We start from the raw sequence: 18,760 nt of genomic DNA, 5'->3' as shown, positions 1-18,760 counted from the left end.
TTACTTTCACATGCAAAGCTTTCCCTAATTAAGGCCTTGCCTCTGGTTTGCAGGATGATGGGTTCCCGTGGGTCACCCTCATGGTATCAGCAGCAGACACTGGTCACATCAGGAGATCAAGTGTCAGGTGAATGGTCCTGAAAACCAAGATCCCATTTCTATGCAAATTTACCTTAATAAGCAGAATGGAGACAAGGGGAGGGCAAATGCTAGACATATTAGAAAATCACATACATTAGAGATAAAAAAAAGAACCTAAGGCATGCTCTAGAGATGACCTTGAGCTTAGAAAGATCTTTCCTACCTTACATATAACTCAGATCAGGCCTGGATACTTGGTCCAAGCTGGCTCTAAGTCATTCAGTGAGAAGACTGGAAGCAGAAGGAAAATTGCTTCTGAATGGTGGCACTTTTCTCTGCCTTCCCCCAGGAGGCAGGTGGTGTGGCAAAGCCAACAACAGAGGCACACTGCAGAGCTCCCCAGCTTGTAATATTAATCCTGGCTCAGAAAACCCAATTAAACAGGCCCACTCTTCATGAAATCACTTTGAAAAAATTTTCTTGTGTCCCATTTCCATTTGTGAAATGAAATCTGTTCAGATGCTGCTTGGTGGCAGAGAGATGCCCCGGCTGGAAGGGGTGGGGGATTGCTCCGTTTTCGTTCAAATCACAGGGCTTTGCAAGCTCTTCCCTTGAATTTACCATTCTCTGCTTCCCTAATAGCAGAGAATGGTAAATGTGCCAGCCCCAGGGGTTAGTCTTCTGTTTGATCATAAAAATGCGTGGAAATTGATATCCTATTCCTTGCTATCCATTAGTTTTAATTTTGAAAAGTTAAAAATTACCACCCAGGGGAAAAAAAAAAAAACAGAGCTAACACAGTTTATTCAGTATTTATCCATTTTGTTTGATAGTCTGTACCTACCACTGCTACATACTGCATCTGCAAGAGAAAAGTAATAAATGATGGAGATAGAGCATGGTAGCAACAATTCCACGAGAGAAAAGGTGGGGGTGGGGCAGAGAGAGAAAGGGCAGCAGCCTCAAGAACTCAAGAACGCAGTGGAGCCTTCTCACTGCTGTTTGCAGTAGAGTGCTCCTGACCTCAGGGGAACATGAAGACAGACACCTCTTCAGAGAGCCGCACAGACGGGTTAAATGCGCTTTCCCTTCCAGTGATCAGTCTTAGAAATGGCTGCACTGCTACCTGCCATAGAGTGTGAATAAGAAGTGACGGCATTCAGGTGCCAAGCGGCTGTCAGCCGCTTCCCCCTATTCATCCCAGGCCTGGGGATGGTAGCATTTGTCCAGGAATCCCGCCTCTGAATTGCACAGGGCTCCTGCCCCAGGTGCTGGCTCTGTTTCCTCACCAGCCCTCTGCATCTCTCTCCCTCTCCCACTTGACAAATGGCATGGAATGCCCATTAGCAGCCCTGAGACATAGATCACCCCGCATGCCAACAGGATGCCCTCGGCACGATTTTATCTGCCCTTGTATTTCCATTTAAGTTTCTTGTACCACCAAAATCCCTGAAAAACAGTCAGGCTATATACTACGGATGTTTATCTGCTTCTAAAATATGTCACCACAGAGGATGAAAACAAAAGTTGGGAGACAGTTCTTTAAAAGAGTCTGCATTTGAAAGCCAAAGTCAGGGGATGTGTTCAGAAGAAATACATAGTTTCCATCAAAATGGTACCAGGGAAGCAACTTCTTGAACAATTTCAGCTCCTCCTAATTTGGCTATGAACAGCCAAGGCTTTCGTTTTCTGTATCTCTGAAAAAGAGTATTTGCATAACAGCACAGAGCTGGTGGAAGATGCAGGCTCAGGCCCCGGGGAAAGAAGGAATCCTGTGTGTGTGCTCAGTCGTGTCTGTTTGTGACCCCATGGACTGTATCCTGCCAGGCTCCTCTGTCCATGGGATGTCCCAGGCACACATGCTTGAAATCCTCACCCTTTCAATCTGCCAGGCAAAGCCCTTCTTGGAGGCAGTGGGAAGGCAGCACTTCCCCACCTCCCCGCCTAAATTGACAAGGTCAGTGGCTTTTCAGATGTGGGAAACCTTATGCTGCCAGGAAAAAATGATGCTCGCTAAGCCTCACTGTACACAACAGATCTGTTCTTGAAGAGTTATTATGAAGAGAGTATTTGTAAATGGAATCATATTAGCGTGCATTATGGAGACTCATTCTACAAAGGAACCCCATGGTGAATCCCTGTATTAAATGAAAGGGAAAATTTGTTATGCAAATAGCTACCTTTTAATTTCTCTGTTTTAAAGGCTGGGTTTTTCGTGCACTGAGTCTTAAAATAGATCGCACCTGTGTATCTTCTCCCACCTTACATAGTGGGTTAAATAAATATTAGTTTACCCTTTTCTTAACCCCCAAATGCTTTGTAAAAACCTATATATATTGATATATAACATTTTACCTTGGAGTATAGATGTGTGTGTGTGTGTGTGTGTGTGTGTGTGTGTGCGGGCTCAGTTGTGCTCAACTCTTTGCAACCCCATGGACTGTAGCCCACCAGGCTCATCTGTCCATGGGATTTCCCAGGCAAGAATACTGGAGTGGGTTGACATTCCCTCCTCTAGGGGATCTTCCCCACCCAGGGATCAACTCTCATCTCCTGCATTGCAGGTGGATTCTTTACCTGTTGAGCCACTGGGGAAGCCCGAGTATAGACTAGTAATCCTCCAGACTGTTTTTGCAAAGGACCAGAGAGAAGAGATTTTCAGCTCTGGGGGCTGTACAGACTATGCCACGACCAGGCGTCTGTCCTTTTTCAGGCAGGCAGCCTGAGAGAACAGTAAACCAGCAGGAGGAGCTGGGTTCTAATACAGCTGGATGCCGTCACCGACTCAATGGATGTGAGTCTGAGCAAACTCCAGGAGGTGGTTAAGGGAAACCTGGTGTGCTGCCGTCCATGGGGTCGGAAAGAGTCAGACACGTCTTAGAGACTGAAAAACAACAAGTTTTATTTATGCTCACTGAAACTTGAATTTCATATAATTTTTACATGCCAAAAGATATTATTATTATAATTTTGCCCCACTGTTCAAAAAAGTGAAAACCTTCTCATTTGTGGGAAAAATACATGAGTCAAATTTGACCTACTGGCCATAGTTTACAGACCCCATATAGTCTTTAAAAATTTTCTTTTTGTTTTTTAGAGAGTTTGGGAATAGGCTATTTTTATTTTATTATTTATATATTTTTGGCCATGCCCTGGGGCATGTGTGATCTTAGTTTCCGGAACAGGGATCAAACCTGTGTCCCCTGCAGTGGAAGAGAGGAGTTTTAACCACTGGATAGGGAAGTCCCATGTAGATGTTTTTAGCTATATCCTATCTCCCCTGGTAGTCTGTAAACTTCCTGGTGTCTCAGGAGTAGATGAACCTGTATTTGAACCTCAGACATGCCATTTACTTCCCAAGCATCCTGCTTCTTCATCCTCAACCTGATTCAGTTCAGTTCGGTCTCTCAGTCATGTCTGACTCTTTAAGACCCCATAGTCTGCAGCACGCCTGGCTTCCCTGTCTTTCACCAACTTCCAGAGCTTGCTCAAACTCATGTTCATCAAGTCGGTGATGCCATCCAACCATGTCATCCTCTGTCATCCTCTTCTCCTCCTGCCATCCTAACCCGGTAGCAGCCACCCTTACTTCATGGGGGTCTTGTGTGTAAATGTGTATAAAGACTCTGGCACACAGTAGGCATCTGATGAACAGTACCAGCAGTTGCTGTTATTTCTCCTTACATGCCTTGTGCTACCTCGCCAGTGCTTAGTGGCACCTAGCAAATGATTGCTGAGAGACTGGCAACATGATGAACGACCTGCCATCAGAATTACAACTGTAATTGATTTCCTCAGAAGAGGGGCAGCCGATGGAAGGACCCATTTACAAGGATCGATTAATTTCCCATTCAAAGGTGCCCTGACTTCTTGGCAGACTCAGCCAGAGATAATGAAACATGCACCCACATTAAAGGTTTGATTTATTTAATCCAATAGAGGGCAATGGTGCGCCCCAAACCATGGATTTCATCTTGTAACTTTTCTATGCATCTTGAGTCCCTCACAATCCTTCTCCAGACAGGTTGGCGACTGTCTTATTTGTCTCTGGTGCATTTTAAGGCATAAACTTTAACATTTCAAAGACTCTCAAACCCATAAAATACAGAATTGCTTCAATGGAAAAGAATCGGAAGACATCTGCTCCTACACATTTTCTGATGCTTCAGTTCTCCTTGAGCTCCCTGGGAAGCAGGTCCCCTTTCATCTCCAACTGACCAGCCCCTCACTCCTGTCTGTGGGTCTAGGTTGATGTGTGTTGAAACCTCAACTGTGTGTTTTCTTTTATCTTAACCTTCCAGCTGTGCTTAGAGCCCTTCTGCCTTTGTTTATCACCTCTTACAGGGCATTGGACAGAGCAGCAAACCGAGAAAGGTCATAGAGGGCCCTTCTTGAAAATTCATACTCATAGGGTGGACAACGGGGCTTCTCTGGTGGCTCAGATGGTAAAAGAATCTGCCTGCAATGCAGGAGACCTGGGCTCAATCTCTGGGTCGGGAAGATTCCCTGGAGAAGAGAATGGCGACCCACTCCTGTATTCTTGCCTGGAGAATTCCATGGACAGAGGAGCCTGGTGGGCCACAGTGCACGGGGTTGCAGAGTGGGACGACTGAGTGACTAGCGTGCACACACACAGGGTGGACGGCTACCTATCACTCACCTGTTAACCTTGGCTTATCTATTCTTTCAGAGACCCAAATCGATCTGTTTTGGAAAAGAAAGTGAAAACAAAGAAAAAGGCTGAGCATGACCAAGAGATCAAGGCTGGTCTTTCCTCACTTTGGGTTCTCAAATGACAACATTTTGCCTCTGTTCTAAACCAGCAGAATTCTTGCTCACAGGGTGCCTCTTAATCAGCCAGCCATGCTGGAAATAACCTTCTTGCTGAACGTCTTACAAGGCTTACAGATTTCTTTTCTGCGCCTGCTCTTGAATTACTCCTAACTCGTCCTCTGGAACCCTTATAATAGAGTGCCTCCAATCCTATTTTCATAAGATCCCTTTTCTCCTTTCTCTGGAGATTTGGATCTGAAGTCATGTGTGGAGGGTGAGGTGGGAATTGGAATCTTGGCTGCTACCATCTACGGCAGATAGCCATGAACTTGGGAGCAGCCACCAGGGGCTTCTGCTTTAAGCAATTTACAACCAACAGCTCCTGTGCTTCTCTGGATCTCCCGAGTCAGAAACGCAGGACCATTCCTTTCTGGGTTTAGCATCTCTGAGGCCTTCTCAGGAGGATCTGGCCTGTTTCCATAGGTACTCTCTCCATGGGATATAAACATTTCTGATTTTTATCCCAAGCAGAGTGACCCAAGACAAGCAAAATGTACCCCACCAAACCATTTCTGGCTAGCTGGCTAAGATTTTAGTGCTCTCTAAAAGCCTCCATTTAAAATGATTTTGTCCACAGGGACATTCTTATTTTCCTCTCGTCCCCAGGTGACTCAATATTTCCTCCTCCTAAGTTCCAGGAAGGACTTCCCTGGTGGCTCAGTGGTAAAGAACCCACCTGCCAATGCAGGAGATGTGAGTTCGATCCCTGGGTCAGGAAGAGCCCTTGGAGAAGGAAAAGGCAACGCACCCCAGTATTCTTGCCTGGGAAATCTCATGGTCAGAGGAGCCTGGTGAGCTACAGCCTATGGGGTCACAAAAGAGTTGGACACAACTTAGCAGCTAAACAACAGTGACAACAACAAGCCCCAGGAAAGGATAAATCCCCTGGCATGTCCGCCCTGGGTAAAGACATGCAACCAGAGGGGGCCTTTGAAGCTTGTCCGAAGATGGTGATTCCTTGACGGCTGACCTGCTGATGCCAGTCCTGGAGCCACTAGGAAGTGGCTTATGAACGGAAGCCTCAGGGGACAAGCCATCTCCCTGCACAGGTGTGTCCCACACAGAACAATGCATCCTCTAAATGCTTCCCTGAGGAAAGCAGCAACAGAGCGGTCCCTGATGTCAGGTAATGGGCAGCAGGCAGTGGGATAGGAACGTGGGCAGGGAAGGTGTGCTGCCCGGGATGGACTCAAGCTCAGCCCATAACCATCCACTGCAAGGCTGGTGGCACCCAGCCCAAACTTCTAACATTTCTCTCCATCAGGGCCTCCTGCAGACCCTCTGCCAGCCTCTTAGTTTCAGTCCAGCCTGGGATCCCCAGCCCCACCTGGACCCCTTGGCTTTGCCCTGAGATTTTTTTTTTTTTTTCCTATTTTCCAAATGGGAATCATCTCCCCAGCTAGAAGGCACTTGGTTTCTAGGTTTGGAAGCTAAAGAAATATATTTCAAAGACTAACAGACAAACGTGACACAAACTAGAGAGTCCCTCTAAGCTCCTGATATCCTTATTTAATCAAATTGCTCTTCGGCTGGTCCCTGTCTGTCACTGTGGATTATGGAGATTTCATTGGTCTCAAGGATGCTTTCCTCTCTTAAAATTAGCTCTTCTTTTCCTCCTTAAGGTTTTGTGTTTTGGGCAGAGGATGGCAAGGGGAGGAAGGTAAAGAGGGAAGAGACAAGTCAGGAGACAGTCCCTGTGCAGGTCCCTCCCCTCCCCTGCCTTGTAAATTGAGTGATGCCCAGGAGAAGGGTCATCAGTCGTATAAGGATGTGAGAGTTCAACCATAAAGAAGGCTGAGTGCCGAAGAATTGATGCTTTTGGATTGTGGTGCTGGAGAAGACTCTTGAGAGTCCCTTGAATGGCAAGGAGCTCAAACCAGTCAATCCTAAAGGAAATCAACCCTGAGTATTCATTGCAAGGACTGATGCTGAAGCTGAAGCTTCACTACTTTGGCCACCTGATGCAAAGAGCCGACTTATTAGAAAAGACCCTGATGCTGGGAAAGATTGAGGGCAGGAGGAGAAGAGGGTGGCAGAGGATGAGATGGTTGGATGGCATCATTGACTCAATGGACATGAGTTTGAGCAAATTCCGGGAGATAGTGAAGGACAGGCAAGCCTGGCATGCTGCAGTCCATGGGGTTGCAAAGAGTCAGATACAACTGAGTGACTGAACAACAACAGAAGAAGGGTCACTTGCTCTTCTTTCTTCCAAATATTTATTACCTTACTTTTCTTTCATCAACACCAGTGCGGCTTATAAAACACAACTTTCTCGTTAAACTCAAAGCGTACCGTATAAGATCTCATTCATTTTCAAGCTTTTTGTAAGAAAAAGATCTCTTTCTTTAAACGTAGTGTGTGTGTTCTCTCAAACTTCAAGCAAATTCTTTTTTTCCTGTCTTGTCACTCTGCCAGGTGAGGCTGCCAGCCACGGTGACCTGGTTTCAAAGCTCAAGTCTGTTGCTGACTTGGTAGCAGGGGAAAACAAGTTCTCTGTGCTACAGTTTCTTCATCAGGGCTTGAGAGATTTCTCACCTCGCAGCACAGTGTTTCGGGAAGATAATACAGGAAGTATGGCTCATTCTTGGGAACCGACAGTTTGGTGGATCTTTCTCCAAAGCACTTTTTGCCTCTTAGCTATCTACCATTCTGTTTCGTAGAGAAAAAAAAATTTTTTTAACTTCAAAAATGTCAAAACTCGTAACACAAGCATAAACTCCTTTGCAGCTTTTCAAGGCCCCCATCTCTGCCCCCATCTTCCTCTGGGCAAGTGTTAGCTTCTCCCTGCTTACTGAGAACCCCAGACTGCAATGTATCAAGTGCATTGTAATCAAGACAATCTAGTAAGTAACGAGAAAAGATAGCATTGACCAAAGGGAAGTGGGGAAATGGAAGTTTGAGAAACACAAAACTGATTTGGCTTCTGAACCTTATCCGTGGGCGCAGAGCTCCGTCACTGTGTTGCTATCTTGAAACAGGAAGTCCCAGCTCTTCCCTGTAGGAAGACCTCAGGGAACATGCCTCACCAATGCCTAGAAACAAGAACCAGAGAAGACTAAGTTTCATTCATCGATATGATCCATTACGTGCCAAGGGCTTCACAAAGGGCCACTGTTTGCAAAATGCATAATCATAATCATTATTATTATTCACATTTTCTATATATTTTTTGTTGTGCCATAGAGCATGTAAGACGTTAGTCTCCCGACCAGGGATCAAACCCGTGTCGCCTGCATTGGAAGCACAGAGGCTTAACAGTTGGACCACCAGGGAATGCCCTCATTCACACGTTATGAATGAGAAACTGAGGTGAGAGATTAGGGTACATGTCTGCTGGCTCCTAAGGCTGTGCTCTTTCTTCTCTGTCCTAGCGAAATATGCAAGTCAGTTCACGATAATTGCTAACTAGCTTAGGGCCCCCGAACCTTCCTGGGTTGCTGTCCTTCAGCCAAGAAATTGATGGGAACAATTCTCACATACCCTCAAAATTCAAGCCCATTGCTCTTTGGTCAAAGAGCAAAGACTCTAATAAACCTGGCTGACCTTACACCAAGCAATTGTGCTTTCTGGCAATTGCAGAGGTGGAAACAATCTCAGTTAATCAACTTACAAGGAGCTGTCCTCTTCTCTCCTTTCCGTTCTCCCTCTCTTTCTCTCTCTCCCTCCCTGTTTCTCTCTTGTGATGCCATATTTTTCTAACCTTTCCCACCATCACCTTTTCCTACAACCTGTTCTACTTTTTTTTTTTTTTTTTTAATGTGGATCATTTGCAAAGTCTTTACTGAACTTGTTACAATATTGCTTCTGTCTTGTGTTTTGGGGTTTTGGCCTGAGGTATGTGCCATCTTAGGCATTGAACCAGCACCCCCTGCCCTGGAAGGCAAAGTCTTAACCACTGGACCACCAAGGGAAGTCCCTGCTCTGCGTTTTTTCTCTTTGTCTGTGTCTTCAAAACATCAGCGAAACTTACCATGAATCTAGCTAGAAAAAGTATATCTAAAATGTCCCTGTTTAAAAATCTTCTACACTGTTTGTATTTAAATAGCCCCATGAAAACATCAATCCAAAACAATAGCAACAAAAATGAAACAGAAAGAGCCCACCCCGCTGAGGTGTTACCTCCAGCCTGACTCTGCTGCAAGACGAATCTATCATTGCCACTTCCTCATTTTATCCTGATTGTTTCCTAAAGCAATAAGAATTGTCTGCAGAAACACCACGAATCCTGCTGGCGAAACCCAACCAGGAGTGAAGCATTAAAAATGCCCACACAGAATCAGAAATTACTTAAGGAGCCCTGTTCGGAGGGCCGGGGGGGATGGTGGTATATGTGAGTGGAAGACAAGAAAGAGACAGCCCAACAGACATTTTACACATCCCCAGGCTTCATTTTTTCACTTCCTATTTTCTATTCACATCATGAGTTCCTCTGGAATTTATGACCAGGATTTTATGGAGCCTTCATGTTCTCTTTCCCTTTCCCCCTTCTGTTCACTTCGCATTTGTTTTTATTGATTTGGGCTCTGAAATCTTTGGCTCATTTATCACATATTTGAAAGCCTTCATCTTCTTACTCTGCTGTCACCAGGGCTGTAACACCATTCACAAACACCACAAATACTCTCGGCCTCCCCCTCCCTTCCCGCACCATCTGTGCTCAGGGCCACCTTAACTTCACCAGAGCACACAGGGTAGAGTGGATGACTGCGTGACCACAGCTACTTCAATCTTCTTGTCACTTTTACTTATATTCCCCAGCCCCCATTTATTATTGGAATGCGGGTCATTGTTTTAGTTCACTGGTCACAAAAGCTTGCAAAAGCGGACATGAACCCTTATGACAGCTTGCCTTCCTTCATTTCATGCCTATCCCTGAGAAATTGGAGGTAATTACATTTTTATTGATCAAGTCACCCCATAAAGGTACTAAAAAGCTGCCAACAGAAGGGAGGATATTGTGAATTGCTTCCATCAAATGAATAACTGGAATATTCTTGTTTTTTGGATATGTAGGTCTTAATTTGAGTTTGTTTGAACAGAGGAACACCTGTATGGGCCTTGTTTAAAGTCCTTCTCTTTCTTTTTTAATTTCCAGTTTTATTCAAGCAGGCCCTAAATCTTGGATTCTCAAAGCTGAAAGTGATTCAGAAAGTTGGTCTTTTCCCAATTTTTAAGATGATAGAGAATGGACGTGGCGGGGGTGGGGCAGGTGGACTTGAAAGGAACAGACTAACAGCTTGGTGAACTGGTTACATGAAACCAAAATGTCTGATGATAATTTTCAGTCTGAATTTTTCCCTAAGAAGAAAAGAAAATACAAGAAGATGATGCTTATAAGCCCCAAATTCTTGTGTCTAAGCTTAAATATCAGCCTCCCCCACCACCATTCCAGGTCCTCCACCACACTAACTCCTTGCTCTCCGGGTCACACTGCAGTTTTCCAATATTCTTCTCAAAATGTGTTATCTAGAATTGGATTCAGGATTCAAGATGTGGTTTCGGCTGGGCTGAGTAGTATAGGACTATTTAATTGTTAGATCTATACAGAAGGTCCATGTAGTCAAAGCTACAGTTTTTCTGGTAGTTATGTGATAGTTGGACCATAAGAAAGCTGAGTGCCGAAGAACTGATGCTTTCAAGCTGTGGTGCTGGTGAAGACTCTTGAGAGTTCCTTGGAAAGCCAGGAGATCAAACCAGTCAATCCTAAAGGAAATCAACCCTGAATATTCATTGGAAGGACTGATGCTGAAGCTAAGGCTCCACTACTTTGGCCACCTGATGCAAAGAGCTGACTCACTGGAAAAGACCCTGACGGGGGAAAGTTTGAAGACAAAAGGAGAAGGGGGGAGGCAGAGGATGAGATGGTTAGATAGCATCACTGGCTCAATGGACATGAATCTGAGCAAATCTGGGAAATAGTGGAGGACAGAGGAGTCCGGTGTGCTGCAGTCCATGGGCTTGCAGAGAGTTGGACACGACTTAGCGACTGAACAGCAACAAGATTTTTATAATGGTGTCACACTGTTGGCTCTGAGGGATATAGCAACTACAACAAAAGTCTAGGTGTTTCTTAATGTGAAGGAGGGTCAAGCCAGGCTTGTCCACTTCTTCAGGGGATGTTTTTGGGAAAGAAAATGTGAGGTTCAACTTTAGTCTCTCTGACTTTCCTCTTGTTTTTGTTCCCTGTTGGCAGGTCTTTAGTTCATCGCAATTTGCCTAGGTGTGGATCTGTATCCCTCCTCTTGGTTATCTCTTCCAACTGTCTTTCCATAAGCAAATTCGATGGCTTTTTGGTCTTTATTCCACAATAAACGGAACACGGGCTTTGCAGGCAGGCAGAGTTAGGTTTGAATCCTGGCTCCTTCATTTAATAATTGTGTGGTCATAAGCAAATTGGTTATCTCTGAACTCTTGTTTCCTTCCCTAAAAACTCCCTCCAGGTTGCCATTCACGTATTCATCACTATTTCTTGTGTATCAACTGCAAACCTGCCAGCTTCAGTAGTTATCTCTCTACCTGTCTTTCTTATCTTGTTCTCTAGGGTATCATGAAAAATGCAACCAGATGCCTTGCTGTGAAAGCAAACTGTGCCATGCCCGTGGCCCTTTCCAAACCTCAGGAGAAGAAAATAAACCAGAACAGGTCAACTCTTCCTTGAGGGATGCTTGGGGAAATACAAAGTGGAAGAAATTCGGCTTCTCACTCACTTTCCCTCTTATGTGTTTTCTGTTCCCCGCTCCTTGTCCTCTTTTCCAGTCTGTTGTTTCACTTTCTCGTGTCTTTTAGATCAGCTGCTGTCACATTAGCTGATGCACTCCCATCCTCCTCCCACCCTACGCTGTCTGCTTGATGGAGCAAAGACCCCTGTGAGTTGAGGAGTCCTGACACACACAGTTTCTGAGGGTCATTTTTCTATTCAGAATTCGTCAATGTCATAGGCAGGTAAACAAAATTTTTAAAAAAAGTCAGGAACAAGACTAGTGCCGGCCTCATAGTGTGCTGCGGAAAAACAAGTGATATATCCTCCAACCCACTCAGCATGGGGCCTGGCACATAGGCGTTGTTAGCTATTTTGATTTCTTGCATTTTCCTCAATTACTGAGACATGTGGCTCAAGGGGAGCACGAACGAGGAAGTACAAAACAGCCAGTTTAATGTGAATTTCAGATACATAACAAATTGTTTCAAGCTACCTCCCAGATCCACTCAAGTCTCTCTTGGGACTTCCCTGGCGGTCTAGTGGTTAAGATTTCACTTTCCAAGGCAGGACATGTGGGTTCAGTCCCTAGTTGGAAAGCTAAGATCCTACATGACTTGCAGCCAAAAAACCAAAACATCAAACAGAAGCAATATCATTGGCAAATTCACCAAAGACTTAAAAAATGGTCCATATTAAAAAAAAAACACCTTAAAATAATAAGACTCTCTTGTTGTCATTTCAGGCCTTCAGCAATCTCTTTCCAACCTGTCTCTCTAAACTGACTTCAGAGCACCACCTACCCTTTGCAAATGTGCCTTAGTGAATGGCTCTTCATTGCTCTCTAAGCAGCCCATCCACATCCTTCCTCTGTACTGGTCCTCCTCCTGCCATCTAACTCAGGCTGCCATGCATGTACAGCTGTGCAGGTTGTCTACTGAACAAGGACCCCCAAATGGGCTTCAGTGGGGATTGAAGAAATTCACCTGGTGCCCGTCTAACCAAGCTCCCAGTCCCAGGGGGGGAACTGCACGTGCCTAGAACCATAGGCACACTCCTCTGACTTAAATAAAGGCAGCTGGCTGAACTTCAGCTGCTCCTATAAGGCCTCAGTCAGGGGATCCCTGCTCATCCCCTGAGCTCTCACTCTCTCTTACTCTTCTTGGAGACTCAATGTCTCTACCCCTTGCCGGCTGTTGTCGCCTTGTCAGGTGAGACGAGCAAGTACATAGGCTTTGCAGTCAGACTGCCAGAGTTCAAATCCTGGCTCAACTACTGGCTGTATGGGTGACCTTGAGCAAGTTATTTAATCGCTCTGAGCCTCAGTTTCCTCATCTTTAAAACAGAAATGGGGCTTTGCTGGCGATCTAGTGGTTAACAATCCACCTGCCAATGCAGGGGACATGGGTCTGATCCCTGGCCTGGGAAGATTCCACACGCTGCAGAGCAGCTCAGTCCATGAGCCACAACCACTGAAGCCTGTGTGCCCTGGAGCCCGTGCTCCGCAGCAAGAGGAGCCGCTGCAGTGAGAAGCCTGAGCATCACAACCAGAGAAGCCCCTGCTCACTGCAAGTAGAGAAAGCCCACGATCAGCGATGAAGACCGAGTACAGCCAAAAATAAGTAGGTAAATAAAATTTTTAAAATGTCAGGAACAAGACTAGTGCCTGCCTCATAGTGTGCTGGGGAAAAACAAGTGGTATATCCCCCAACCCACTCAGCATGGGGCCTGGCACATAGGCGTTCTTAGCTATTTTGACTACTTGCATTTTCCTCAATTATTGAGACGTGTGGCTCAAGGGCAGCACGAATGAGGAAGTGTATATCTCACGAAGTCGGGGTGTGAGATAAAACACGGAACAGCCAGTTCAATGTGAATTTCAGATAAGCAACAAATTGTTTCTAGCATAAGTGTGTCCTAAACATTTACCTTGTTCAGAGAACTCTCGAACAGGTAGACTGGCTCACGGTCGAGGACGATGGCTAAAGATCGTTTGATCTTTTCACCCTCTCATCTTGATTCTCCCTGCTGCCCCTTCTCCCCACGCAAGGCCTGTCCCATGAGATCTTTCACACGAAAAGTGTGGCGGAGGCTCTCCTGAGGGATGAGACCTGAGGTCTCCGAATGAAGCCTTTAGGCGTTCTTGTGAAGGTTGTGGTTTGTGTGTAGAAGTATGTATTTTCCCATTCATATGCCCTGTGAGCCACAAAATGTCATACATCCCACTTTCTCTACCTTTCTGGTGTTATTTGCTGCTTTTGACATTGTGTGTGTGTTCAAAGACACGCTATTACTATTATGCATTCTGGAATGCTAAGTGTTTTGGTAAGTGGGTTTTATATACTGGAATTTCTCTTTTTCATAAGTGACTTTTCGTGTAATCCATGTTTGTGGTAAAGCTGGAATCCTCTAAACCTTCTTATGCATTCAGACTTTTCTCTTGTGATTATTCTGGCATTTCGCATCGTTATTCTCAAATTCACTATCTGCTCTCTCCTATCTATAACGTGTCAAAAATTTCCATGCTTGGCATTTGCACTACAGTAAAAAAATTCCTGGGCACCGGCCCCAGTAAATTATTAGTAGTCTCATCACGTAGTCATCAGGTTGACATTTACTTGTATCACCCATGTATCTAGTCCTGATGACAAATAATCCCTGAATGGGCTGCTGATACTTCATCCTTTCTTTATATGATTTTGCCTTCCTAGAGCCTTGTCTCTTCCTGGAATCATTGCAGAGGAAGTTACTAAACCACCAGCAGTACCAAATGTGGTTCTGTTCTTTTCATGATCTTCTTGTTTTTTATAGTCTTTCATTTCAAATCCTTCATGACTATCTCCCTGCCCAGATTCTTTCCTTTCTCTCTTCTCTGTCTGCACGACCAAGAAGCATCCATTTCTCCTCGTGTTAGCCTTCAGATTTTTTGCTGTTTGACCTCACTGCTCTCATGCTCCTTCTTCCTCTTGGGAGTATCTCCTATACTTTATCCTTTCACTCAACAAGCATCAGTGAGTGAGTGTCGAGTGAATGGATAAAGTATAGGAGATTCTTCTATAGGAGATACCTGGCATTGTGCCAGGCACCATGCTTGATGTGGAGATCTGGCATGGATCTGAGAACACATCCTACCCTCAGATGGCTCAGAGTCTTGTAGGACAGACAGACAGGTCGACCAAATAAGCAGGAGAAGTGTGACAATGGAGCCAAATGGAGTGTGTGAGGAGCTACAGGAGTGGCTCCTCATATCTGGCTCCTGGTTTGGGTACAGGCATAGCAGGGATCGGGGAAGCTTCCCTAAAGAGGTGCCAGTTGAACTGAGCCTTGTGGACAAGTAGAGGGCACGTATACCGCAGACAGAGGTGTGTGTCAGTAGGAGCTGGGGCGCCCAACTGGTTCATGATGGCCATTGTGGATTGGCAGGAGGTGGGGTTGGTGTTTCCGGTGGGGTCAGGTCATGGAGGGCCTTGCGTAGCATAGGAAGGATGTTGGACTTTATCCCAAGGGTGATGGAGACTCACTAAATGCTTTGATACTCTTTGCATTAGGTACTGTTTAATCTGGTGGCAGTGTGCAGGGTTAGAGGGCATGGTGGGCTAGAGATGAAGAAACTATTACAGGAGGCTTGGCCTGAGATGATGAGAGTCTGAACTATGACAGTGAGAGGCGGGGCTCTTCCTTGGCATTCCTGTGCTTTTATCTCCACAGTAAGTGCTTCCCATGTATCCTCTCACATTTATCCTCTTCATTTGCAAGAACCTGAAGGGTCGCAAAGAGTCGGACATGACTGAGCAACTGAACTGAACTGAGGAATAAGAACTATCATTTAATCCATCTGATAGATAAGGAAACTGAGACTCAAAAAGATTAGATAATGCCCCAGGTTCACAGGCATCAAAATCTAGTGGAGCTAGAATTCAAATTCAGCCCGCTTTGCTCACATGGTAAACCTCGTTTTAACTCAGGTGAGTCACCGGGACTTTTTGACCAATTAGGAGTGACTAAAAGGTAAAGAAGAGTCTAGAGCTGGACCGTCCAATAGGAATAGAATACAGATCACAAATGCAAGCCACACATGTAACTGAAAATATTCTAGTAGCACATTAAAAAAGAAAAGGACAAATTTTAATTTATTCTATTTAATCTTATATATCCAAAATACTATCACTTCAACAAGAAATCAGTCTAAGATATAAAAATATTTCGTCTTCTTTCTCTGAGCTAAGTCTGGTGCATAATTTACCCTGAGTGCACATCTCGGTTTGGACCAGCCATACATGAGGTACTTAACAGCACACGTGTCTGCCAGCTGCAATATTGGGTAGTGTGGTAATAGAACGGCTTTCATCTTTCTTCTGTGGGCAATATGGTAGATGGAGATGACATTTTTGGAGGTAAGAGAATATAGGAAGAAATGATCCTTTGGAAGGAGTTTGAAATTCAAAACATCTAGGTAGAAACATCTAGGTAGAGATTCCTAGTCTCTGTCTTCTCTTATCTGTTGATGTGGATCTCAGCAAAAAGGTCTGAGTGGACATATACATTTGGGAGCTATTCTCTTTAGATGGTTGTTAAAACCCCAGGTAAGAAGGAATCACAGGGGGAGATTATGTAGATGGATGAGCCTTTGGAAACAGCGGGAAGGCATGGATGCCTTGTACAGATGAAGGAGTTTATCAGTAGCAGCAGGTGAGGTCTCTCCCCTTGAACAGGAATGAAGGACAAGATGAGCACGGATGCAGAGGGTAAGTCTGTGCAGGTAAAGGGTGGGGGGATGATGGCAGGGGTCCTCCTAGCTCATTCTAATTCTTTCTTCCCTTCTGTAGAGAAATGGCTTTTATGTTTGACTGCTCACAAAATGTATATGTGAAAAGGGGAGGAAAAGGCAAACAAAATATAAATATTTGCCTAGCTGGGGACCAAAACCAAGATGAGCCTTTATTACTCCTAATTACCACCCCATTTTCTTTCTCTCTCATTAAACTTTTTATTTTGAAATCATTATGGACCCACAGGAAGTTGCAGAGTACAGAGAGTTCCCCTATTACTCTTTATCCTGCTTCCCCTGATAAAGATATCACGAAACTATAGTATCAAAACCAAGAAACCGATATTGGTATGATACTACTAACTGGACCTCTAGCTTCCCTTTTACCACTTCCTAGCAAAAAGTAAACTGACTAAAAAGAAAAAAGTGACATAAGATGTAATGTCCAACCTGGTCAAGAGCTTGGTGTGTGTTAAAGAGGTTTATCCCTGTAACTAATTGACCTACAAAGACACTGCAGTAAATGCCACTAAAATGCTCAAAAATACCTTCTTACAGCCATTTGTAATTTGCTCCAGGATTATTTGGTTAAACCAGGCTCTTCTCGTTTGTATGGAGAACAGCAAGGAATAGACTGCTGTATTAGAGATAGGTATAGATATTTAGAGAGATATTCAGCAGCATCTCTGACAAGAAATGCATGGTTCAGAAGAGGGAAGCCATGTGCCCAAGGCTGTACTGTTTTATAATCTGGGTCTCGCTGACTACAGCACTTAAGCTCAGTTTACGACATTATACTATCTCTAGGTATGTGGCTATTTCATGCCCTCATCAACACAGAGGAAAACCGATGGATTAGGAAGGAGTCAGCATTCAGATAAGTGACTCCATTCAATGTTCAAACAGGGAGGATTTCAGAGGAACCCACAGTACCCAAACAATACATTCCTCGATAAACGCTAAGGGGTTAATCGAACCAGTTCACAAAACAAACAGACTCAAAGGAGACAGGCACATTCCTCAAAAGCAGGATCAAAGAAAGAACCAAGAATCTCTTTGCTTCAAGAAAACAAAAACCAAAGAGAGAAAATTAAGCCGACTTGAAGAGAACAGTGGCTATCCATCGACCGAGGGTTGGTCAAGGCGAGTAACACATTTATTTACAGAGTGAGAGAGTTCTGCTGTATTTTCACTGCAAGTGATAATTTGTTAACGGGTAAATATGGAATGACTTTCTTTCTTCCTCGGTGATAAATGAGCTCACTTTCTCAAAAAAAACCCCAATATGTCTGGCAAGAGGTAGAAGACAGAAAAAAAAGAAATATTTCATCCATTAAGATCTGAAAAGCAAAAGAAATACATATTTCTGATAGCTGGCTGGAAAGAGGTTAGCCTTGACAATTCCTGGGCGGCTGAAGAAGGAAAAATTTAGCAGGAACAGGCTGAATAAGGGTGGTCAGATGCCTTAAGGCTGAGTGATCTCTGTAAAATGACATTTTTCCTACACGGGCTCCTTATTTATTCTGTGTATCTACACCTTCCCTTATATCGCCGAGTATTATATGTGTGCTACCAGTAATAAAATAGTTTTTGTCAAATCCAAGAAGACAGGCTGAGAGCAATTTGCAGCTGTGGGAGCAGGACACAGGGTTTTGTCATCTGTTATAGCCACTGGGAAGGGTCTTCAGCCTTCAAGGGCCAAGACAGAGCAGCACACACGTGATAAGAACAGAGGAAATAACTGAAATCAACTCAGCTCTATTAATGTTGTTATCAAATAGGCAAGGGAGGGAAGAAGAAACAAGTCCCTCTTTTGATGGATTGGCTCTGCATCGACCCAAGATCAAATTCAGCCAAGAGGTCAGTTTTGTCATTGATTTCCCACCAACTGTGCCACTCGACCATTCGTATCGAACCCCAGCCATTGGTTTGGGGATGAAGAGATGCAGTCTGCATTTTGAAATCCGTGCAAATGCTTAAATAGACCCTGCTTTCCAGGCAGGCAACAAGAATAACCACCAGATACAACTTCGACTCACCTCACCTTCTAGCTGTTGAAACATCAGACATTCCTCCCATATCTAGTCCACTGCAGGGGAACTGTTTTTATCAGGGTCTTTCAAGACCGGCTCTGAGACATATCGTAGATATTACCATCAAAGTCCCACAAATAGACAATGAAATAAAAACAATGCCAGGCTGACAGGCACACCCAGGCAGGCAGAGAGGGTAGGAGTCTCATCACTGCCACCTTCCCCCAGATCACTTTGAACTGCAGATAAGCTAAGTAGGGGCAGCATGGCCACGGGGGCAGCATGTAAATGTGATCAACGGGGCATCTGGTTTCCTGTCTCTCTGCAGCGTTCATGGAAGCGATC

At 44.6% G+C, this 18,760-nt stretch overlaps 1 protein-coding gene across 3 annotated transcripts in view; it reads right to left on the bottom strand.

The window, feature by feature from the left end:
- GRAP2 (GRB2-related adaptor protein 2) overlaps positions 1–18,760 on the bottom strand; it is a 67,860-nt gene that overhangs the window by 22,842 nt on the left and 26,258 nt on the right. Inside the window, exons 2-3 of one of the 3 annotated variants that reach the window (XM_010833741.1) lie at positions 7,847–7,949; positions 7,453–7,566 (exon numbers count right to left, since the gene is read on the bottom strand). The exons of 1 other annotated variant lie outside the window; for it this stretch is intronic. The gene's annotated coding sequence lies outside the window, so the exon portion shown is untranslated. The remainder of the gene's footprint in view (positions 1–7,452; positions 7,567–7,846; positions 7,950–18,760) is intronic. One more of the 3 variants, XM_010833739.1, reaches the window with a different exon arrangement.

Source organism: Bison bison, unplaced genomic scaffold (assembly GCF_000754665.1).
Source record: "Bison bison bison isolate TAMUID 2011002044 unplaced genomic scaffold, Bison_UMD1.0 scf7180017863885, whole genome shotgun sequence".
NCBI classification, from domain to species: domain Eukaryota; kingdom Metazoa; phylum Chordata; class Mammalia; order Artiodactyla; family Bovidae; genus Bison; species Bison bison.
Note: the sequence above shows the minus strand (reverse complement) of the source record. Positions and strands in the feature narration are given on the sequence as shown.